Raw genomic sequence first — 25,904 nt, forward strand, 5'->3', positions numbered from 1 at the left:
TATGAATACATTATGGATACATTCTGTGCCAGTTTTGGGGATTCTTGCACATTCGAATGTATGTCTCTGAGTCTATATGTGTTTGTGTGTGTGTGTGTGTGTGTGTGTGTGTGTGTGAGTGTGCTTTTTCATTGGCTGTTTCTTTTTCTGTTTCTTTGTTCATTTTTCTATACCAATTTGTTTGTTGTTAGCTCATTGTATTGTTATTCTTTAGATGCATGTTTGATTTCTAATGAGAGTGTGAATATGGATGGGAGGCAACATGGGGCAGAGTGGAGAGGACTTTCAGGAGGGAAAACTGTAAACAGAATATATAATATGAAAACAAATATGCTTTCAATATATGAACTAAAACGTTTTAAATAGTCAGAAAAATTAGGAACAATATTTAACAGACCTTATAGAGAACAAAAAGCCTAAGATGCCTATGACATGATACTTGACATGAAATTATTCATAGCTTCAGTATTATATAAAATCATATGAAAATTTACTAATTAAACAAGCTTCTTTGTCTTTTATAAGGAAGACTAAAAAGTTAATTTTGAAGGTTTAACATGTATTATTATGTAATAAAACTAGCACCAAGTGAGTGTCACATAAGAAGGACTGTGCAGTACTACAGACATAAAAATCAAGTCTTAAAGAATTGGAACTAGAAAGGTAAAGAATATTTATTACATAAATAGCTGTTCCAAAATTTAATAACTTGATTATACTAGCATATGCTCTAAATCTGTATTAAGTGTTCTACATTATAATAATGAAACAACAGAATTCTGAGCACAGTTTCCTAAGGAACCCCATTTATTGGGAGGCTGAGATTTATATATGTTTAGTGCATTGGGGCTTTGTTTTTACCCATTCTGATAAATGGATTTCTCTATCACTAAGGCACTAATTCCTCATCAATTTTTATAAACAAAGAGATATCCAATATTAATGCATCATTCTTTAGATCAATTATTCCTTCTATCTGAGGATATATAAAGCATTCAATTTTCTGCATTAGGAATGTTCACTCTTTCTGTAGCCCTTGGCTGACCTGGAACTCACTCTGTAGACCAGGCTGACCTCAAACTCAGAAATCCACCTGCCTCTGCCTCCCGAATGCTGGGATTAAAGGTGTGTGCCACCAACGCCAGGCGAATGTTCACTCTCTCTTTGTACAGTTCAGAGACTTCTTTAGTAAAAATAAACTTTCCTTAGCAAAACTTTCAAGAAAGGAACATACATTGTAATTACTATCATTTCCTATTCCCACAAAATTTCTACAGTGGCTACAGCAATCTCATTTGATTTAAATTTGAGTGTTCTAACACATGTTCAATCCTTCTCTACCCTCTGGCTCAGCCACAGGGTTGAGTTTGTGCAGGGTGCATGATCATTGGGGACTTCTGAAATTTCTTAAAGTTTTAGGATGCTTAAGCAAAGACTGAGAAAGACTTCCCACAGTGACAATAACTTCTCTTCAAATATCTGAGGGTTCTATGTTCTGTGTTCTTTAAGAGACTAATTCTGAAGTGTCTTTTCTAGTAATATTTTCAATATTTAATTTTGTAGCCTTCCATTTGCATCCCTCTTTTGTAATACGTGAAAAGCTTTCAATTATAACACAAAATAACGATGACTAGACTCAGTAAGCACAGACATTTAATTGGACCATAGAGAGTTTGAAAGGCTACAAATTGCTATTGTGTCATTTGAATCTTGCTAGGTTGGGAAAAAGGAAGGAATGATAATTTTTGAACCTTTAAATAGAAAAAGTGAACTAAAATTTCAAACGCACATATAAAACAAAAATGAAAATGAAAATGAAAGCTTTCTCACCACAAGAATCTGTCCAATGAAATTATTTTCTTTCCGTAATTGAAAATTTGTAACTGCATATTTATGGGATACAGAGAATATGGGATATGAAGGGATATATATATATATATGTATATATATATGAATAATTTATGTTAAAATGAGCCAATTAGTCTAGTCATTACCCTGATATTATTCTTGTAAGAATATTTAAAATATACTTTCATAGCAATTTTAAATGAACAATATATAATAATTTAATATATTCATCATTTTGCAATAGATGTTGAAAGTTACATTATTACTGAGACTATAAAGCCTTCACCCTACCTCTACCTTACACCTAACTTCTCTCCTCTGTAGAATTTTTCTTTCCATGACTAAATATTTGGTTCTTTCATATTCAACATAAATAGTTGACACATACTTCTTTGCCTTCCTTACTGAACATAATATCCTTTAGTTTTATATGGATTGTCACAAATGATAGCTCTTTCTTTTAAAGGCCAATTTTTCCATTTTCTTCACATAGACATATGATTTTTCTCCATGTTTCATGTTGATGGACACCTAAATTGATTTCAAAGTGTGATGATTGTGAATAGTATCTAAATGAAGATTTTGGCCTAGAGATTCTTTGACAAACTGAATTAAGTCTTTGGGCTAAATACTGAGGAATTTGTTATATAGGGATTTAATTTTGTATTTGAGGAATCTGCACAGACTGTTTTATAGTGGCTCTGATTTCTTGCATTATCACTGGCAGTGGGCTCAGGATTCTCTTTCTGCATATCTTCACCTACACATCTTTTCTCCCGTATTTTGCTAACAGGTATGCTGACAAGATGTCTTGCTATGGCTGTATTTTTCATTTCCTTCCAATGAAGGTTGTTTAGCATTTTTTACATGTTTGTTGGTTATCCTCATGACTTCTTTGGAGAAATGTCAATCTGTACCTTTTTTTTTGTTTGTTTATTTATTTGTTTTTCAGGGTTTTTTTATGAAGGTGTTCGTCTTCTTGATGGTCAGTTAATTTTCCAATGCAGTTTTTAGCTTCTGCATTATGTAGCACCTTATTTTGATACATTTTTATTTGTCTACATTTGCTATTGTTGCCTGTGATGTTATGGACAAATTAAAACAAAACAAAATAAATAAACAAACAAAAAACCAATTGTCTAGGACAATGTTTCCTTTTTTATATTCCAGGAATTTTCTGTTTCTGTTCCTGCATTTAGTTCCTTTACTACTTCTCATTGGTGTTAACATGGTGTAAGGTGAAGTCCCATGTCATGATTATGCATGAATGGAAGGAATCCTTGTGCTCCAACACCATTTATGGAACAAACAAGCCTCCTATTGTGAATTCTTTCCAGTCTTTCCCTTTGGAGATCAGGCAATCCCATGGAAAAAGGGAGGAAAGACTGTAGAAGTTAGAGGGAGTGGAAAAAAACAAGAAAACATGGCCCACCAAATCACTAGAGCAATATGCACAGGGTTCACAAAGACTGAAGCAGCCATCATGGAACCTGCATAGGTCTCTACCAGGTCCTCTGCCTATGTTATCTGGCTGTTAGCTTAGTGCTTTTGTGAGATTCATAACAATGGAAGTTGATGTGCTTCCTACTCTTTGCCTGCTCTTAACATTTCTTTCCTCCTACTGGGTTTCCTTGTCCAGCCTCAATACAGCAGATTTTTTTGCCTTGTCTTATTATCTCATGTTTTGTCCTGTTAGTCTGTCATTTCATAAAGGCCTAGTCTCTTTTGGAATGGAAATGATGGAGACTGGATTGGTGTGAGGGAAGCTGGCAGAAGAAGAGGGAGGAGAAACTGTTTTGGGGATGTACTGTATGAAAGAAGAACCTAATAACCTTTTATAAAAATAAAAGTAAATTTAGAGAAAAAATTTTAAGAATTGAGTAGATGAATGTGTGTATTTCTGGGATAAATATTGGCATTCATTAATAACATTATCCGGTGTTTTATTTGTTTGTTTGTTGTTTCATTGTATTTGCCAATGTTATACTGTTTTAGTTATTATAGCTTTGTAATACAGCTTGAAATCTGGCAGTGATATGCCTCAAGCCTTGTATCTTTTGTTGGTGTTTATCTTTTTCATATTGTTGTATTGTGTTCTATGTTAATAAAAGAGTAGTATATTTTTAAACAACAACAACAAAAGGACAGTGGAATTTGATTGAGATTGAATTGAACCTCTATATTACTTCAGGTATTTTAAATATTTTTAGCTATAATAAAATTTCTTGTGAACACAAGTTGTGTTTTCATTTGATTCTTTGTTAGTGTATACAAATGTTTCTGGTTTTTACCATGCTAATATTATCCTGCCAATCCAACTTTTATTCTGATAAATTTCAGTTGATAATTTACTGTTTTACAGACATTCTTTCTCTCTCAAATATAAAAACATCTTGACATACACAAAGAGATCGTCTCACACCCAAAAATAAATAATAAATACATATATAACCAATTATACATAATATACAAATACATAATATGCACATAATAATAGTTGGGCCTCCTAATGAAATTGTTATAATTTGTCATATGACCTGCTATATCCTTTTATTTATTTTTATTATTGCTGTTATGTGCTGTTTACAAATATTAATTCACTCAGTCTTTTCAAGTAGGCTCTAGAGAAGATTTTATTGACATGAATTACAGAGCTCGTGTCTCTAGCTGCATATGTAGCAGAAGATGGCCTAGTCGGCCATCATTGCAAAGAGAGGCCCCTTGGTCTTGCAAACTTTATATGCCCCAGTACAGGGGAACGCCAGGGCCAAGAAGTTGGAGTGGATGGAAAAGGGAGCAGGGTGGGGGTATGGTATAGGGGACTTTCAGGATAGCATTTGAAATGTAAATGAAGAAAATATCTAATAAAAAATTGGGAAAATAAAGATCACTGAGGCACTTTGGCTTTCTCACAACCAATACTGAAATAGGGAAGAGTACTGTGAAACAAATCACAAACATTTACTATAGCTAGAAACCAGGTCACTCGTCTGACACAGTACATTCATGACATTTACCATAACCACTTTTTGTCTCTTTGAGCAAACCATGGACACCTAATGTGAAGATAAAGAAGGGAGGAAGTGTCACATGAACTATCAAAGTTGACGGAATCAGGACTATGCAGCAGAGCTCTCACTCAGTCCTGGAATGCTGTACTTTGAACTTAGATACGAAGTAGAACAAATATCTCACTGGGGTACAGGGTTGCTCTTATGTACATAGATGAATACACAGAGCTGAGCAGGAATCACAAAGCCTTGTCTGTGCATGGGAATGCCAACAGAGGACCATGTCCTATTGTTGGTGTACTGCAAGCTGCAGCTCTGACTATGTGAAGAGCTATGCTTAACTTGTTCAACCACAAAAGTATAATTATATGTATGTATGTATGTAATGTATGTATCACTTTTTAAATACAAGATGTGTTTTTGACTGTGTTAGTCATAGTGTTGTTGGCAAGCTAGATGAAATGGTAAATATAAACAGGCTCCTCTGAATCCTTAAATGATTACCTTTTATTTCTTCTAGTGCAACTTAAACTTTTTTACATCTCTACAAAACACTACTCTACTGGCTGGTTTTGTGTGTCAATTTGAAACAGGCTGGAGTTATCACACAGAAAGGAGCTTCACACGGAGAAGTGTCTCCATGAGAACCACCTGTGGGACATTTTCTTGGTTGCTGGTTTCTTGGTTGGAAGGGCTCATTGTGGGTGGTGCCATCCCTGGGCTGGTCGTCTTGGGTTCTATAAGAAAGCAAGCAGAGAAAGCCAGGGAAAGCAATCCAGTAAGTAACATCCCTCCATGCCCTCTGCATCAGCTCCTGCTTCCTGACCTGCTTGAGTTCCAGTCCTGACTTCCTTGGTGATGAACAGCAATGTGGAAGAGTAAGCTGAATAAACCCTTTCCTTCCCAACTTGCTTCGTGTTCATGATGTTTGTGCAGGAATAGAAACCCTGACTAAGACAACTTCTTTGGTTAAATTCAATGTATCATGATTTATGCTTTAACATATAGTGCATTGCTCTGTGTATATAGAAATAAATCCATTAAAGGTAAATGAATTTGCTATGAGAACATTTGATGATTATACCTATTAAATGATACAGGCTAGTTTGTAGAAACAAAATATTCTGCAAGTTTTCACATAATGTTAATATAATGATGTTTATAAGAATCTCTTAAATGCACTCAGCAATATAACAGATTCAAAGATACGGATGGATGTGGAACTCCAAAGTAATATTTCAGAGATTTCGGTGATCATTACTTCACAATTTTCTGGAATGCTATACTTTAAACTTAGATAGGAAGTAGAAAAAATGTCTCACTGGGGTACAGACTTGCTCTTACATACATAGATGATAAACAGAGCTGAGCAGGAATCACAAAGCCTTGCCTATGCATAGGAATGCCAACAGAGGACCCTGTCCTATTGTTGATGCACTGCAAGCTGCAGCTCTGACTATGTGAAGAGGCACAGGAGGCACTCCACACAGTGACTAACACTTCTAGATTTAAACTGGTATAAAGATAAATACCTAGATCAATGGAATAGAAGGACACAGAAATCTTACCTAGCTACAGTCATAGGAGTTTTGAGGAAAATGTCAAAACAATAAACTGCAGCAAAGAGAGACAAGAAAATAGTATAATAACTGTAAAAAAAACAGTTAGAAGATGTAACTAGGCCCATTTCACTGTAAGAAAAAGGAAAAAGACTCAAATGAATAAAAGAGCATAAAGTAAGATTTGGAATCGGAGGAGGAAAAGCTGGAGAAACACATCAAGACGTGAGTGTAGGAAAAGGTTTGTTTTGAATGTGACTCTAGTGCTCATGTCAACATACATACAACCAAAATTAGAATGACACAGAGAAGATTTTCATGGCCCTAGGCAAGGATGACAAGAAACTTTGTGGACAGGACTCTAGTGGCTTCGGGATTATGGATCACAATGTTAAATGAGAGTCTTGAAGCTATCAAGTTTCTTCACAGTAAAAATATGTAGACATTAAAAACATCCTATGTGGTTGGAAATGAATGTGTGTTATCTATATATCTGATAGAAAGTTAATATCTAAATATACAAGAGGTTAATAAAATTAATAAAGAATCCAACAACCTAACCTATACATGAACTTAAGAAATCTTTCTCAAAGGATAAAGCACAAACACACATTAGTCAAGAAAATGCAAATTAAAGCCACATCAAGGTTCTTTCTCACTTATTTACAATTATATCCATTGTAAAAATAATTTCAAAATGCTACTGAAGTTGTAAATAAAATAACCCATTTTAGAATTCAGAGGTCACATAAACTTGTCAAGTCACTATGAAAATATTTATTACTTGATCTACCATGTGATATAAGTCTGTCACTCCAAGGTATTTGCCCAAAGGACCCCAATTCACAATATATTTTATACATTAATGAATACTTTAACACAATCCATAATGGTTAAACCATGGAAACAACTTAAGTGTCAAAAAACAGAGTAACTAAAGAATAAAGAAAATATACAAAAATGTAAAATTATCCTCAGCAATATTTGTTATTTTCCAGGAAAATAGATGCAAGAGGAGGTAATTATATTAAATAAATTACTGCCTATAACTAATAATTGAGTAATTAAATTATTAATTAAATTATTAATTATTTGAAATATTTATTACTCAAAGAAAAGAAATGTTTTCTCTCATAAATACTAAAATCATTATATATATATGTATATATATAATGTGAAAAAAATCTATTTTATGATAAAAATTAAAGATTCTAAAATATCTCAGTTGAAATGGTATTTTGTTTCCCCCTTCTAAGATGGATCAAAGTATCCACACTATGGTCTTCCTTCTTGAGTTTCGTGTGGTTTGTGAATTTGTGCTTGCTGACAGGAGCCTGATATAGCTGTCTCCTGAGAGGTTCTGCCAGTGCCTGACAAATACAGAAGTGGATGCTTACAGCCATCCATTGGACTGAGAATAGTGTCCCCAATGAAGGAGCTAGAGAAAGTACCTAAGGAGCTGAAGGGGTTTGCAGCCCCATAGGAGGAACAGTAATATGAACTAACCAGTATCTCCAGAGCTCCCAGGAACTAAACCACCAACCAAAGAGTACACATTGTGGTTCTCATGGCTCCAGCTGCTTATGCAGCAGAGGATGGCCTAGTCAGACATCAATAGGGAGAGAGGCCCTTTGTCCTATGAAGGCTCTATGCCCCAGTGCCAAGGCCAGGAAGCTGGAGTGGGTGGGGTGCTGAGCAGGGGGAGGGGGAGGGAATTGTGAGAGGGTATTTTTCGAGGGGACACCAGGACAGGGGGTAACATTTGAAATGTAAATAAAGAAATATCCAATTTTAAAAAAGGAAAAAAAAGAAAGTGTTAACAACAAATTCATGATATACTTACTGCTATGGGAAAAAAATCAAGTCACTGAATTTAATGTGTTAAACAGAAGACAACACAATTCAAAGTGTGTGTAGCCAATGAAAATTATGCTTGTATTTTGGTTAATAAAGCATACTAAAACACCACTGTTCCTGTTAATGGCTACTATTAAAGCTTTAGACACCTTTTTTTTTGACAAATTAAAATTTTAATTACACAGTCTATTGCCTTCCTGTTCTATTTTGCTCAGTAATAGATTTCCTCAAATGTTTCATTTTGGAAAACTGATCCATTTTCCTCTAAGTAATTTAGGAAAGAAAAGTCTCTTATTGATAAATAACATTTTTTTTTACTATTTGATAATTTTATTCATGTATTTAATATCTAATATATCTCGAGCATTTCCACCCAGTCTCACCTTAAACTCACTTAAGGTACCACAAACATGCATCCCTTCTAAATTTGTGACCTTTTATGTTATATTTATTATGACCCACTGATTCCAACTTGTATTGCATATGTATACATGGGCGAGGGGCTATGGACTATAGCATGGTCAACCTGCCAATGACCACTGGTCCAATGAAAAGTGGCTTGTTGGCCTCTCTCCCACTCATGCTAGAGTGTTACCTGGCAAGATGTTGTTTAAGATTTGTGCAGGTAACTATATCTAAATTACCAATAATGGTTTAAAAGTTAAGATTCATTTCCTATATGTAAATATTAATATTCTACTCTAAGACAATGAATAAAAATTGTCTTTAGTAGAAGAGAATAATATATAGGACATGCTGGTGTGTGTTGGTCATTTATTCCTTTCAACATTGCATGGGATTCTTACTCCCTTCATTTCACAGATATAAAGAAACTCAGGCCAATTTGCAATTATTAAGTTACACATTTTTCATCATTATTTAATGATTTTTTTATTTGAATATAAGTAGCAGAGTCCACATATATAGTTAGACATACATTAAAGGGACATGTTATTCTTTTATATTCACATGTGTGCATTATGTCTGTGTGTCAACATGTTTGTATATATGTGTGTATGCATAAGTGAGTGCATATGTGTAAGTGTATGCTTGTGTGTTTTGCTGAGACTTTGTACACAATAAGCTACAGTTACAGCACTGGGCTATAACCCCCACTCTCGAATACACTGTTTTCTAAAATGAAGTAAATGATTTAAAATAATGTTGGCATGATCTATATGATAAAAAATAATTTACTGAAACATAACATTTCATCTAAAAAGAAGAAGGCTATTTCATGTCTAATCTCAAAACCTAAGCAATGCATAGCCATGAGGAAGAAAGCTGACTTCTGAACAACTCCAGTTTTTTTCAGAGAAGAAAGGAATCACCTAGTCTCACATTGCTCGTGCAGATTCAAGAGTCACAAGGCTGCTGGTTTCTTAACCTAAATATAGTGTGATTATAAAATGTAAAATAATATGATTTTTTTTACAAAACACTAAAAATACACAGAATATGATTTACTGTGGATATATTAAAATAATTATTAGAAAAATTTCTGAGCTTTTCTATTAGCAGATACAAAACAGATAGTTATGCTTGTCAGCATTTGAGGTCAATACCATCTATGGTAGGAAATTTTCTTTCTCAACAGCTCCAACTCTGTGTTGCTTTGTGCCTTGTTCCTGGAGCGTGTTTATACATGGCCGCCAGTATTCCAAGTGAATTTACAACCTTCTAGAATAGAGAAGAGAAGGAAAGAGGGAGGGAAGAGAAGAGAAGACATAAGAAAGAAGAAAAAGAGAAGAAACAAACCTAACTCAGTTTGACTCGTGAGAAAGATATTGACATGTGAGAGGTATAGGTAAGATAATTGCAATTGGAAAGTAAACAAAATATAATTGTGTATGGAGCAGTGATTTTATTCCATATTTTAGCTAATATGCCTTCAGAAATATAAGAAAGGTTAGTATCAATGGGATTATCAATTTCACGAAAATTAAATGTTATAGTTGGACATAATCAGATGGCAAGTAACTACTGGTCAGATCTAACAATAATCAACTATTAACAGCAGTGACACATGTGTCAGTTAGCAAATATATCTTTCTGGTTGTTACTTTTTAAGAAGAAACAAAATAGAATGAAGAGATATCTCAGTCACTATAGCCTAAGATCACAACCAAATAGCTAAAATATGGAATATAATCACTGCTCCATACACAATTATATTTTGCTTACTTTCCAATTGCAGTTTGTTACTTATTCCTCTCACATGCCAATATCTTTCTCATACATCAAACTGAGTTAGGATTGTTTCTCCTCTTTCTCTTCTCCTCTTCTTGAAGAAACACTGTACTTTTTTAATTGTTTCTTATATAAAAGCCTTGATTGATATATTTTCATTATCTAAGAAATAGAAAATTATTTTTATTTCATCCATTCAGCATCAATGCCAATGTTACGATATATAAACAATATGAGAACTTCACAATAAAATGAGACAATAAATAATGGTAGACTGTATTAATGCACATGCATACATTCATACATAGAAACATAGATACATACATACAACAACAATTTCTGATTTTTAAAAGAGGACATTTTCTGTATCCATCTTAACAAGTTGAAAATATGAGAGGGAAAACAGCAAGGGGGGAAAAAGGTGGGGAGATAGTGTGGAGAGGAGGAAAACTGCGGCTTTGTAAACTAATATAAAAAATAACAATATCAATGTGGCCTTATTTTGTTTTATTAGATATTTTATTCATTTGCATTTCAAATGCTATCCTATCCCCTACCCCCTCCCTCCACCCTGCTCCTGGGGTGAATGGCCATTGAGAAAATGCATTTAGGAGGGAATTTTATTTCATTAAAAGTTATCTTTTTCTTTCTGAAATCTTATCTGCCACCTTGTACGTTTGGCAAAACATCCAATAAATTATGTTTCCTGAATTTAAAAAAAATGTGGCCTTAAAATAAGCAATTTCACATGTGTTTTAGAGAATTATTTTTACTCAAATACACATAATTAAATAGCCATTAATAATAATGAAATAATATTTTAGTATGCTGAGGCTTTCTGTTTATTTGATTTGAACAAATATATAACACTACTCCTCACCACACAAATGGTCCTCTGGTAAGCATTTATAATTTTAGGATATTGGATCTGAACCAGGTTCTGAATAAAAACCACTACTCTGTCAAAACCACTTTTTACTTTCCAAAAGTTTTAGTTTCGGGCACCCCAAGATAGCTACAGAAAAAAAGGAGCTTTTGGCAAGGAAGGCTTTAGGTCCAAGATTTAGATTACTTCTCCCCATCCCAGCTAGGGAAATGGGCAATCACTTTGTTATTATTACACAGGGAAGGAGAAGGCATTTGTTCAGGCACATTTCTCCAACATCAAGTGTTCCCAAGAGTAAAAGGGAGTAATTTTTAGAAACGAATTCACTTATTCAGACCTCCTGGGAAGTTTGTGAGAACTATCCCAATGTGCCAAAAGGCACTCTTGTGAGCTCTGAAAACCATGGACCTAACTAAGTACCCAACTGACTTTTCAGAAAGAGTTTCTTTTGGGAGAGGGTGTGATTTAATACCCTATAATGAATGCCTATTGATTGCTTACTTCACATTTTCTTAGTTGCTTTGGCCATAAAAGGATTTAGATTAAAACAGGAGAGTAATATAAAGAACCCTAAAATGTTTTCAACAATAATACAGTTCCTTAAACTGTGGAAGCATTCCCCTCCTCATTGCTCAAAGCTTTTCATGTATAGTGGTATGAGAACATAGTCTGGGTTGTAAGAAGATGACAAAGATGAAATTAATGACTGATGTCTTGTGCCTGGCAAAAGGAAAGGGTCTTCTACTGTAGATTTAATTCATAGATTTACTATAGTTCACTGAAGTAGATTTTGTCACACTTTTAATGAGCAAACACAGACTTATCATCATACTTGGATGCCTACGGTCCACTTCTACTAACAGAGAAATATCATAACGACAAACTTTATATGTAATATCTGACAGTTATCACAGAGCCAACATGTGAATTTTCATCCTCTGACATGCTGCATTCCCCCACCAATTGCTCTTCACAGGCCTTCCTATATATTATTGGTTTTCTCACTTTCTGGACTTCAATATTGTTTCCTTCATTCTTCTATCTTTTACATCCCTGCCTCTTAATTACTTTCTTCTTAATCCCATGGAAGTCACTTTTTTTCAGTGATTTTCCTAATAAAATTTGTCATCTGTGATAATCATATACATTATAGAAATGTATGTTTCTTTTTGCCTCTATGTCTTTAAAAAATAGAATGTGAAATGTAGTGTGCGCAATCTAAGAAATAGAGTATTTACCACAATGACCTCTGGTAAGCATATAACAGAGAGTTTTGACTCACAATCATTGGTTAGATGAGGGCCAGTGACATCATTGTAGTGACATAGTGTCAGAGTGCTTACCTATGATGATTCTAGTCCCAGCTACCAATGATGAAAGGTTAGTAATAAATACTATAAGGTCAACTTATATGTTAAATGACCTTTTTCTTCTTCATAGCATTTTATACAATTCATTTTCTTTTAAGTTCACAGCACAATGAAATAGAATGAATGCCCCAGGGAGTAAAATGCCCATGAGAATACGAAAGAACAAGTGATTTATTAAAGGACAATTATCATAATAGCTTAGTTGAGTGAACCAGACTCTAATTGAATTTTACTGATAAAATGCTGTTGGCCTGGTTTATATACTAATACTACAGTACAGGAGAACAAAAATTACTAAGCCCTCAACTTTTAGGGGAACTGCTGAGAGGAGGGAGATCTCAGCCATAAGGTAAGAGCAATGTCAGCATAATGAATAAGGAGCAAAGGTAAAAGCCTTCGTCCTTTCACCAACATACTACGGATACCTCTTTTTCTTATACCTTTAAGTCACCATTTAAAACACATGCAGACTGTTAATGGTGAAAATAGACTTTCTTTATAGATGATCTGATTTATATTTAAAAAGAAGTCCCTTCTACAGATCTTTTCTGCTAGACCTTTACCTTATACTTCCTATGTTTCTGTTTGTTGGTAATTCCTACAGATCAGTGCCAACATTTCCTTGATGGTGTTGTTTGTCCTTCATGCATCAGCAGGGAAATATAGAATCCACTGGATTTAATCATTCTGGATGGGGGGCAGGGGAGGAATAGGAGAGAGAAGGGAATCTGATCTAGTACTGGGAGAGGTCAAAGGACTGAAGCCCTGAGAGCCAGCAGAAAGAATGGAAACAGACAACCTATGGAGATAGGAGGTTTGGGGGACCCTCCAGAATGCACCAGAGATCTGGGAGATAAGAGACATTCAAAGGGAGGGACCTTAGATGAAATGCCAGACAGTAAGGAGAGGGAACTTGGAGTGTCCACCTCCAGCAGGAAGACAGGGAATCTTGAGGGATAGGTAGCCATCCCACAGTCACAACTCTGACCCATAATTGTTCCTGTCTGAAATAATTACAGGCATGGAAATGGAGAGAAGCCTGAGGAAAAGAAGGTACAGTGACAGGCCCAAAGTGGGATCCAGCTCAAGGGGAGGCTCCAAGGCCTGACACTATTCCTGAGACTATGGAGTGCTCACAAAAGGCACCTATCCTGACTGCTTTCCTGAAATCCCAACAAGCAACTGAAAGAATCAAATGCAGATATTTACAGAAGCAGCTGATGTTGAATTAGGGAAAACTGAATGAAGCTGAGGAGAAGTGGGATCCTATAGGATGACCAGCAGGTTCAATTAATCTGGGCTCCTGGGATCTCTCAAACATCGGATCACCAAACAGGTAGCATACACTAGTTGATGAGGCCCCCAATACACATTCAGTAGAGGACCACTGGGTCTGTGTTCATTCAGAGATGATGCACCTAATATTCAAGAGACTGGAGGCCCCAGGGGATTTAGAGGTCAGGTGGGGTGGGGGTTGGGGACATCCATATGAGACAGGTGGATGGAAAGGATGTATGGGATGTGGAACAGTCAGAGGGTGGATCATGGTGGGAGGAATAAAATATCGACTGTAAAAAAAATAATTAATAAAAAAAAAAAGAACAGAGTAAATAGGGGTAGTAGGATAGATCGGTGAATAAAGGCAATTGCCATAAAAGTATGATAACCTGTGTTGAGTCCCCAGAATACCTGTGAAGGTGAAAGAAGAGAATCAATTCCACAAAATTAACCTCTGACCTCTGACCACTGGTCTGTGGCACCAACAGAGACATCATCATTGTTATCATAAAATTTTAATAAAATGGATTATTTTGGTTTAATGAGATGACTCAGAAGGTAGAGGAAATTGCCACCAAACCTAATGACCTGAGTTCAATGCCAGGACTTACAGAATGGAAGGGGAATTCAAGCCCAGTAAGTTGTCTGCTGACCTTCGCAAGTGTGTGGTGGCACATGTATGCCCACACAAAATTAAGACAATAAAAATATAAATAAATTTTAAAAATAAAAAAAAGGTCTCACCAAAATTTTAAATCTCAGTAATGTTTTAGTGTGCAACCCAGATCACGTGAACATATGATCAGGACTCATCAGACTTTTGCTTCAATGGGAAACAGATTCAACATTTTAACTATGTCATTCTTAATGCCATGGCTGTAGAACCTGATTTGTGCCTAAATTGCACAAAAGCAAATTTAAACAATAATTGAAAACTACAAATGGCTATTTTCCAATAAATCTTTATTTGCAAAGGAAATAACAGGCAGGAAATCCCCATGGATCAAAGAATATATATCAGCAAAATATGCTGACATTCAATAACAAATTCATGCTTGTTAATTTTTATCATTGCTTTGTGGGAACTATTCAATCCCCTCACATTTTCAAGAGCCATGAATCTTATTTCTTGTTTCAGAAGAGAAATACGAGTCTGATGTCATAATTTTTATGACTGGGAGCTTAATTACCACTTACTATTTTGGATTTCTTACCAATGAAACTATATGGAGGATTTTTTTTAACTCTGCCTAGAGCAATGCTTTTCTCACTGTAACTTTCTAGAGTGCATAATTAAATCACTGAATATCCCTTGTGATGTTCACATGCATGACCACCATACTGTATTGATTATGACACAAAATAATCAAACTTATGTTTTAATTACAATCCTTCAGTTTTTCTGCATGTTAATTACTATCCCTAATATTATATTTTATCAGACATGCATAATTCTTTAAAATTGTATGAAAATTCATTATATTTTTTTAGATCTGACAAATAAAATTCTTTGTGCAAGTGAACAAGAACTTCCAAACAGTTCCATCACAGCTTGGGTAAAGTACCATCTTTTCTTGTGTAAAATGAAGTTTTCACCTCCAGCCCCAAGGGTGAGGCTAGCACACCTGCTTCTGTTGGATTCTCAGAGAACCCAGAAGGGAAGTAAAGGCAAGTGCACTTTGGCTACTGAGCTCAAAAGTGTTTAGCTGAACAAAATATGCCTTCATTGAAACTTTCAAATAAACTAAACAAACAAACAGAAACAAACAAAAACCCTGGGTTTCATTCTTCACCATGGCTAAAGAGTTGCAAAATGCAAGTTGAATGCCCCGTGCTAAAAGCACCTTCCCGATAGCCTCTCCCAGTGAAATTAGCAAAATAAATACAAAACCCAAGAAAATATTATGTATTGTACTCAAAAAAAAATAATCAGAATAGGATAATAAACAAATATCATAATTTTACCCAACTGCTAACAGGAATTCAGAACTTAATCGCAAATACTAACATCTGCACTGTAAGCCAACATGGAGAACACTAAAAAGCATCCAATATTACTTGGCAAATAGTCACAATTTTTTAAGTGACATGGAGTTTTATAATGATTCCAATTCATAATGAGACACAATGTTAATGAAACATTTTTTTTTCCCCAACAAGGATGTGGCTACTGACCAGCAGAACTATGTCCATGAATACCCAATTCTTCAGCCTTCTGTCTATGGAAAGGTTCTGCTAAAGGTTTGTTACAGTCCATATACTTTCTTTTATGTCTTGCTTATGTGTCATTTGTGACCCAATGTTTTTAGAAATGCACAGAATCAGGCATGTTGACACAGCCCTCCGTCTTTCCTTATTCTCCACAATTACTCTCATTTATTTTGTAACAAAATGATAAGAATCCATCATGTATTTGTACATTCAACACATGTATATTTTATTTTCACATTCAAATATTGTTTTTTAAATCAATGAAAATTATATTAAATAATGTGATTGATTTTGTTTAGTTTACCTGAATAGCTTAGTTATTTTTATATTATAATAGCTAATGTAAGAAATTATGTGATGTGATTTAACATGTAGAAAAGTCTAAGAATACAAAAGCACATACAAACAGAGCTAGAGAGAATATGAGTAATCAAAAATGAAATAAAAATATATGTAAGCCACAAATATGTAACACTGTCATCAAATGTAAGTAACTCAAATTGTCACAGAATTTGACGTTCATGTTTTTGGAGTTTTAGTGGATACATAATATAGAACCACAGTAAAAAACACTGCCTAGCAATGGATTCAATGGTGTGTCCTATTAATGACATTGATAGTGATAATTACTGTGGGATATCCTGTATACCAGTCACAGTTTCTGTGCTTTTATGATCAGAAACCACCTGTCCCCCATCATACCCCCTAAATCAGAAGAGTCCAGTCTCCACAAAACTGGTTGAGTCATACTTAATCAAGGAACCCATGAAACTAAGCAACAGTGCTCAGTGTGAGAATTTCTCTGTCTATTTTCTGGGATGATAGCAATTCCCAGGACAGAGTTGCGAATTCAGCAATCTACATACAAGAAAGAAGAAATGTAAGAACATCATCAGATGGATGGCTGTAGGCAATACGCTTAGGAGCCATATGTTTTGCTGAGTGCTCCTACTTGCCATTTAATGGGAGCTTCAGCATAAAATCCCATATCCACCTGAGTGCTTAAGGTAAAACACTGAAACTGCTAATGGGTGCTCAAAATGATTTAGGTGCTCATCTTCTTGGACATGTCTATTTCCTTGGCAAAGAAATGCAAAAAGTGACTACAGAGTGCTGGAAATAACAGACAACAGAAGCAAAACCAAACATAAAATCCCACACAGCCCTGTTTCCCCTTAAAGTAAAAGTAGGACTCTTTTAAAACCAACCAATCACCTTCAACCTTAAAGTGTATCACATTCCAAGAAATAATTATTGTATTATCCAAGTAGCAGAGTCCATTTCTGTAGATTTACATTAACTATGAGATTGACTGTTAAAAAAAAAAGTGAAATGTCTCTAGAGTAGTTTTACTAATTGGTCAACCTTATTTTAAGTCTCTAAATGTCTTGGGGTGAAATAATACTACAATTGTAGTCTCCAAATAGCAACAGCAATTGCCATCAGAATGCCCTGCTATATCTAGTGCTTGGCTGTAAGAAGCCATCAGGAATACTTGTGAAGGTGAATGAGGAGCAGACTACAGTCGCAAGCTCCATGTAGAAATAGCATTCCCATCAGATGGTCCCTTATACATCTATACTTGGCTGCAGGAAGCTCATTTTCCATGGAAGGTTAATGATAGAGCCAGAAAAACTAGAAGTGGTTTCTCTTTCACTAAGGGAAAAATCAAAGAATGCAGAAATGAGCAAGAAATGAGTATGGGGATGGGAATAGGGAGAGCTGATAAGAAGACAGAATCCTGGACTAACTTTACCACAAATTGTGTGGGTGGGAGATATATAAATCTTAAGGTATAACCCAGAGAACCACTGCTTAGTTTGACAAATATAAAAGCAGCTGTGATAGCTAGTATTGTCAAATAGACAATCTTGAAGGCAAACCTCTGGGCACAGATATGAGTGATAGTCCAGGTTAGACACTGAGAATGTTCATTAAGGGTTATCTTGATTATCTTAAATATTGTAGAAAGACTCATCTTAACTGTGGATAGAAGATCTTATACTATAAATGAGGTTGGCAAGCTGAGTATTCAGACATGTATGTCCTACCAATTTGTTCCTAATTGTGAGTAGAATGTGACCAGCTTGGTCAAGTTTCTGCCACTGTGACTGCCTTACTGTGATGGATAGTAATGTGACATTGTGAACTGAAAAGTCCTTTGTCCCTTGGGTTGCTTCTTGTCATTTTATTTTATCATTGAAACAGGGAAAAAAACTAAGACAGAAACAGGAGGCTTTGAGGCAGAAAAATAATGTAATACTAATGATCTTTATAAAGAAAGAAAGATTGTTCTGGCTATATGTTGAGGGGAAGCCATTCAGCTAAAGTATGTTATCCTTGAGGCATTTACTGAAATGCTTGCTCCTGTGCAATTATTTGCATGCCCTCTACAAGATGCTATACTGGACAAAACCACACCATTTGTAACAACTTTCAAATACAAATTGATATGCCTTTCTTTATTTAGATGAAATTTTCAATGATGAGTTAAAAGAGAAAAAATGAAAAAATACCCAAGGTTTAAGATTATAATGTAAGTGGGGTTTAAAATTTAGCTAATATATAGTGGTGGTGGGAATGGAACTTCAAGGGATTGAATGAAATTTTAGTTTATTTCATGTTTTCAATAATACATAATAGACAAACCTGTATATGCAATGTTTATGCTATATAAATTCTAGAATGAACCGAAAGGTCTAAACCATGATCTATTCTGACTCACATACAAATTAGATAGAGCTACTATATCTAGAAATCCATATAATAGAAACCCATAGCAAATTCCAAAGATTGTTCAGGAATTATTTCCTTGAAATTATCTGAATGTCTCAGTCCTCCATGTAGTCATATGTCAAATGGGAAAGAGAGCATTATCTTGACTAAGTAGAATTGTCTAGTAATAATTCTTACTACATAAACAAGACAATAAATCCTACATTTTAATTGATCTTGTTTTGGTTTGTTTGTTTGTTTGTTTTTTATTACGTATTTTCCTCAATTACATTTCCAATGCTATCCCAAAAGTCCCCCATGCCCCCCCCCACTTCCCTACCCACCCATTCCCATTCTTTTGGCCCTGGCATTCCCCTGTATTGGGGCATATAAAGTTTGCAAGTCCAATGGGCCTCTCTTTCCAGTGATGGCCGACTGGCCATCTTTCGATACATATGCAGCTAGAGACAAGAGCTCCGGGGTACTGGTTAGTTCATCATGTTGTTCCAACTATAGGGTTGCAGATCCCTTTAGCTCCTTGGGTACTTTCTCTAGCTTTTCCATTGGGAGCCTTGTGATCCATCCAATAGCTAACAGTGAGCATCCACTTCTGTGTTTGTTTGGCCCCAGCATAGTTTCACAAGAGAGAGCTATATCTGAAACAGGCTCTCCTGCATTGTTTTTTAGCTTTGTAAGACCACACTACCCTAGAATTCAGAGATTTGCCAGTGTCTGCATCTTGAATTATGTTATCAAAGGCATGTGCTACCATGCCCAGTATATGTGAATTGATGTTTTGACTGCTTGTATGATGGTGTGAGAGTGTCAAACCTTGGAATTATAGTTAGTTTTGAGCTGCCATATGGGTGCCAGGATTTGAACCTGGCTCCTTCGGAAGAGCAGTCAGTGCTCTTAACCACTGAAACATCTTAAAAAGATGATGTTTAAAATACCTGTATTTTCGGTCTCAAAATATGGTACACTTTAAATAAAATGTTTTCAAGGGTATAACAGAAAAACAAATTTCCAGACAGTGGTGTATATTTATATGTGGGAAGCCATTCCAGACTCCCTGGCCAGTGGATGGAAATCTATGCCAGGCAGTAAACAAGCCCATATTTGGTAGATGGCTCGCCCTTAATCCCTGATTGGCTGAGCAAGCCTGCCTGGTGAGGTGATGTGACCTGTGGTGATTGGTTGAGGCTTGGTTGTGGCTTGAGTGGATACCTTGTACCCCTAGGCAAGGGGAATTGGAGGAGAGAAGCTGCCTGAGTAAACTGCTTTAAGAAGAACCAGTGGTTGCATTTTCCTTGCTGGTCAAGTTGGATGCAACATTTATAAGGGAACAGGAATATTATTTTGGTTAAATCAATGTCTACTCAGACATTAAAATACTGGAAAATGAATATTCAACTTTTTTCAAGTTTATGATACAGCCTTAAGTTATTGGTAATTGAGTAGCTGTTTGACTTTTGTTCTCAGTTTATCTGCATAAAGATTCTGACAGCATGTAGAATTTACCACTTCTCATCCTGAGAGTGGCAAGGTGTTGAGAATAGAAGTAAGATCCTGGAACGTTGGATCTACAATGAGGAAGGAAGCCAAGATATAAGTGATTGCAAATCTACTCCATGGTAATTAAATCTGCTAATCCCTGGTGTTTCCTCTCTGCCCACACAGGATTCCTGGTTGTTTACTTGCAAATTCACACTGAATTGTGCCCTGACATAGCCATTATGTCTATTACATTGCTCTAGATTTTCATCTCCAAATTGTTTATAAAAGAAAGGCTTGAGTTTTATTATATTTCTTTTCAAAGGTAGTTTCCCTTCAAGATGATGATAACACTCAATTAATTCAGTCAATGAACAGCTCACTCTAAGTGGATCTTACACTGGTCTGAACATTGAATAAGACCTGTAAACAACAAGCAGTTTTTAAAGTCTGGTCTTACGTATTCACATTTCATTTCTTAATACAATGCTCCTAACTAGACCTCCCCTCCTTGGACACTGGCCTTTGTGCCCAAGTGTATTTTTACTATATTAAAGTAATCACACAACCAGACATGTTCTCCACAGCAAAGTTAATCACTCTTCTCTATGGGTCAAATGGTACTCTCCACTGTGACATAATAGCAGTTATCAAAGGGCTTTGCTATTCTCTGTACATGGTCCCCCGTCACTGAGAGAACCCAGAGAAAAGCAGCTCTTATTCTTCTCCTTATTTATATCTTCAGCAGCCAGCATCCTGCCTTGTACTTTGAGTCATACAATACACACCTCGAAATAATTGTACCCAAGACAATAAGTGAATCACACAAGGCCACAGTGTCCTGTGTGAAGAGAGGCAGGGAGAACAAAGGAAAGAGATGTATTAGAAAATGTTTCTTTTTTTAAATACTCACTTCTTCTAAGCTGTTTACAAAGTCATCATTCAAAATGAATACTAGTTGGCTCCCTAATTATTCAATTACTAGATTGTTCATGTGATGAGGAGTATTGACACACAACCATGAAGTCAAGGTGAGGAAAATAGATCTTAATCATGTGGACTAATCTTTCAGGGATACACAGCAAACATTCAAATAAACATATCTATCCCCCATGTTAAAGACCAATTGTTTTTCAGTGATTGTAATTTATGTTAAAACACAGAAACATTTAAAATGTCAGCTAGTAGTTTGCTTTGTGAATTCAATTTTCCAGCATATTCTAAAACTGAGTTTCTCCCCAAAATTATGTGCTAATTTAAAAGTAGTATAAGTAAACAGACATTTTAATAATTTTATTTTATTGCTTTTATTAAAGTCATGATGATCATTTTATTTCTTAATCCATTTAACTAACCTATGTTTTTTTGTTTTTGTTTTTGTTTTTGTTTTAACCAGGGAATTGAGGATATTTAAACTCATTATTGAAGGATGTATTTGACTGCTGGACTTTATTTGGATTTTTGCCATTTATATTCTTAGTGCTATTATATGCTTTTGTGTTTATAGCTTCATTTGTTTTCTTTCTATACTCTCTTGTCAATGGTTTTTCCTCTCTTGATCTTTAGTGCATCTAAAATATGGATATAATAGTTGCAATTAATACTGAGTTTCAAATTAATTAATACTGAAATACAAAACAAGCATTTTAGGTAAATTTTTAATGCTAAAAATCAAGTCAATAAAATTCCATTTTGACTTCATATCTCTATATTGTTTGAGAGTATATACACGACAAGTTTGAATAAATTCCATTGCCTACTCCTCCTGTTCTATTCCATGTCTAGCTCTCTAACCTCAGTAGAAATATTCTATTCTGGTTTCATTTTTGTTTGTTTATTTAAACCCATTGAGTTTCTTTATTACTGTCAGTATGTGCGATGATGTAGGCGCATTTACTGGGTCCTGAGAGGCAGTACCCTTGACTGAAACGGATTTTTCTTCTAGTAGAATCTTCAGATTGCTAACTGATCCTCAGATGGGCTGAAATTTTGTGCTAATCACTAACCTCCCTGGTATTACTTTGTCTGGCTTTATCTTGTACAGACCTCAAGCTTCCTGTCCCAACTGCCATGAGTTCATAGTGGCAGCTGCTCTGCAGTGTCCAGAAGACAACATTCCCTGTAGTCACAAACCACAGTTTGTCCTCACAATCACTTTGCCCTTTTACTGTGATGATCACTGAGACTTGGGAGGAAGGGGTGCCTTAGCATTGCTGTTTTTGTGATGGAAACCATGAACAAAGGCAGCCTGAGGAGGAAAGGATATCTTTGGCTTATACTTCCATCACTGTTCATCCTTGGAGGAAATCAGGACAGGAGTTCAAGCAGGGCAGGAAAACTAGAGGCATGGGGTAATGCAGAGGCCATGAATGGGATCTGTTTACTAGCTTGCTCATGGTTTTCTAAGCCTGCTTTCTTATAGAAAGTCTGACTAATAGCCCACAGGAGCCCACTCACAATGGAATGTCACCTTGCACATCAATTACTAATTAAGAAAATACCTACAGGCATGCTTACAACCTGATCTTATGGAGGCATTTTTTTCTTGAATCTTTTTTATTAATTAATTTATTTTTACACTCCATATTTTATCCCCTGCCCACATTGTCCACCCTCCAACTGTTCCACATCTCATACCTCCTCTCTACCCCTTTGTCTCCATGTGAATGTCCCCACCCTTACCCCACATGACCCCTAAATTCCCTGGAGCCTCCAGTCTCTCAAGGGTTAGGTGCATCATCTCTGAATGAATATAGATCTGGAAGTCCTCTACTGAAAATGTGTTGGGGGCCTCATATCAACTGGTGCTGGCTGCCTGTTTGGTGGTCCAGTGTTTGAGAGATCTCAGGGGTTCAGATTAATTGAGGCTGCTGGTCCTCCTACAGAGAGGCCTTAGTCCTCAGCTTCTTCCAGCTTTTCCCTAATTCAACAACAGTAGTCAGCTGCTTCTGTCCATTGGTTGGGTGCAAATATCTGCATCTGACTCTTTCAGCTGCTTGTTGAATCTTCTGGAGTGCAGCCATGCTAGGTCCCTTTTTGTGAGGGCATGGGGGCATTTCTTAATGAGGATCCCTCCTCTCTTTAATGACCCTTGCTTGTGTGAAGTTGACAAACTATTCAGCACAAGAGATGTGATACACATACCCCAATTAGGAAACAGCACCCCACAGTTAAGAAAAAATATACAATGTTATATGGATGCTTAATCTAAAGAAAAACAACACACAAGTCTAACACTTAAGAATCACAGCCTTCAGGGATTCAAGTGAGGGGCAGGGTTGCCATTCCACAGTCACATCTCTGACCCATAATTGTTCCTGTCTGAAAGAATTACAGGGATGTAAATGGAGAGAGAGCCTAAGAAAAAGAAGGTCCAGCAATAGCCCTAAAGTGGGATCCAGCTCAAGGGGAAGTCCCAAGGCCTGACACTATTACTGAGGACATGGAGAGCTCACAAAAAGGGATCTATCATGACTGCGCTCCTGAAGACCAAACAAGCAACTGAAAGAATCAGATGCAGACATTTGCACCCAACCAATGGACAGAAGCAGCTGACCCCTAATGGTGAATTAGGGAAAACTAAATGAAGCTGAGGAGAAGTGGGATCCTGTAGGATGACCAGCAGTTTCAATTAATCTGGACCTCTGGGAGCTCTCAAACATTGAACCACCAAACAGGTAGCATAAAATAGCTGATGAGGCCCCCCAACACACATTCAGTAGAGACTCCTGGATCTGTGTTCATTCAAAGATGATGCACCTAATCTGCAACAGACTGGAGGCCCAGTGAGTTTAGAGGTCAGGTGGGGTGAGGATAAAGTCATCCACATGGAGGAGAAGGGGAGGAGGTGTGGGAAGTGGAGCAGTCAGAGGGTGAGTAAGGGGGCAGGGAATGGAATATGGGGTATTAAAATAAATTAATTTTTAAAAACATAATCAAAACCTTTAAAAAGGCAAAACATTTCAGAGTAGTCCAAGTCTTTTCATTCTTATAAAATCATGGTTTAAAACATATATAAAGCATTATGTATAAAACTAAATACTAATGAGGACTTTTACATACTTAGTGTAAATTAATATGTTTATCAAAGTGTAGTAACTGTTTTTCTATAACACATTATTTAAACAGAATTTGATGACTTATTTATTATTTCATTTCTAGGAAGGAGTTCATGAAAAAGCTGATATTTATCAGGTTAACCCTGTAGGCATGAAGGTTATTCATAACAAAGTTTAAATCTAATGGTGTTTGTCCCTTAACTCAGTGTTAATTACTCTACAGCTGTGCCAACAGTGTTCCCTATGCACCTTCATATACTTCTCTTGAATACATAATACACAACCCATAATTACAAGCAGATTATCCATAGAGACAACATGAGCTTCATAAAGTGCCATTTCAAAGTCCTCGTGTTGTAGCTGGGGTGGAGGAGAGAGACACAGAGGGAAGCATGACATTAAAACTTGTCTCCTACATAACATCATGACTGCTCGCCTATTGAGAGATTACGGTGATAATTTTCCTCCTCCTCTTGGGTAAAGTTACAGAGATGAATGCTTAATAATAAATCTACTTTGACCAAAGTACATTTCAATCTAACGGCTTTGGTTCAACTTTGCTGTAAATCTTATAGCTACCACATTTTTGTTGCCTTTACTTGTATTAAAACTGTCTACTGAAAAAAATCGATGACTTCCTCCTTTATGAAGCCACAAAATGAGACATTTTGTTTATCCAGAAAAAGAGAGATGCACACTGGCAGCTGTTCCCTGAGGTCCATTCCTACTCTCTCCACCAAAGGATGAGAAACTATTCTCATCAGAGATTGTGTCTCTTTTTCAAACATTTGCACAAATACACACAATAAAATATCAAGAAAATGTAGAAAGCATAAATTGGAAACCTCTGATTATTAAGGACAGGAGAAACTCTGTTCAAAAGTACTGCAAGGAGTCACCTCCAGGTCACTGCCAGTTATAGCTTTCTGGTGCAGATACCAGAATATTGAAACCTCTGCATCTTTCATGAGACACTTGGATTTGTTTCTTAATATATGAAATTAAAAATTAACACTTTAGAAGTATTTAAGTTTACTCATCAAAATACAGGTGAAATTCCACATTTGATAAGTCTATACAAATATATCATACAATATTCTATACTCTCCAAGCAATATTGCTAAATCTGCCCTACCTAAGAATGCCACAGACACTTTTCTTTGGTTGATTTTTGTTCATACAAGTGGGAACATGCTTGCCACACCTCACTTATCCCATACAAAAAGTGTTTCTGGAATAAATCATGATATTGGGAATTATTCTTTCTTCTTCTTCTTCTTCTTTTTCTTCTTTTTCTTCTTTTTCTTCTTCTTCTTCTTCTTCTTCTTCTTCTTCTTTCTTCTTTCTTCTTTCTTCTTTCTTCTTTCTTCTTTCTTCTTTCTTCTTTCTTCTTTCTTCTTTCTTCTTTCTTCTTTCTTCTTTCTTCT

General features: G+C 35.8%; 1 protein-coding gene across 12 annotated transcripts in view; it reads right to left on the reverse strand.

Annotated features, from left to right (window-relative positions):
* The window catches only part of Lingo2 (leucine rich repeat and Ig domain containing 2), a 1,160,577-nt gene that overhangs the window by 973,726 nt on the left and 160,947 nt on the right, over positions 1-25,904 (reverse strand). For 10 of the 12 annotated variants that reach the window (XM_029476377.1, XM_029476371.1, XM_029476370.1 and 7 more), the window contains exon 1: positions 9,841-9,957. The exons of the other annotated variants lie outside the window; for them this stretch is intronic. The gene's annotated coding sequence lies outside the window, so the exon portion shown is untranslated. Of the gene's footprint in view, positions 1-9,840; positions 9,958-25,904 lie in introns of those variants that run through there. 12 annotated transcript variants of the gene reach the window in all.

The sequence above is a fragment of the Mus caroli genome, chromosome 4, assembly GCF_900094665.2.
Source record: "Mus caroli chromosome 4, CAROLI_EIJ_v1.1, whole genome shotgun sequence".
Lineage (NCBI taxonomy): Eukaryota > Metazoa > Chordata > Mammalia > Rodentia > Muridae > Mus > Mus caroli.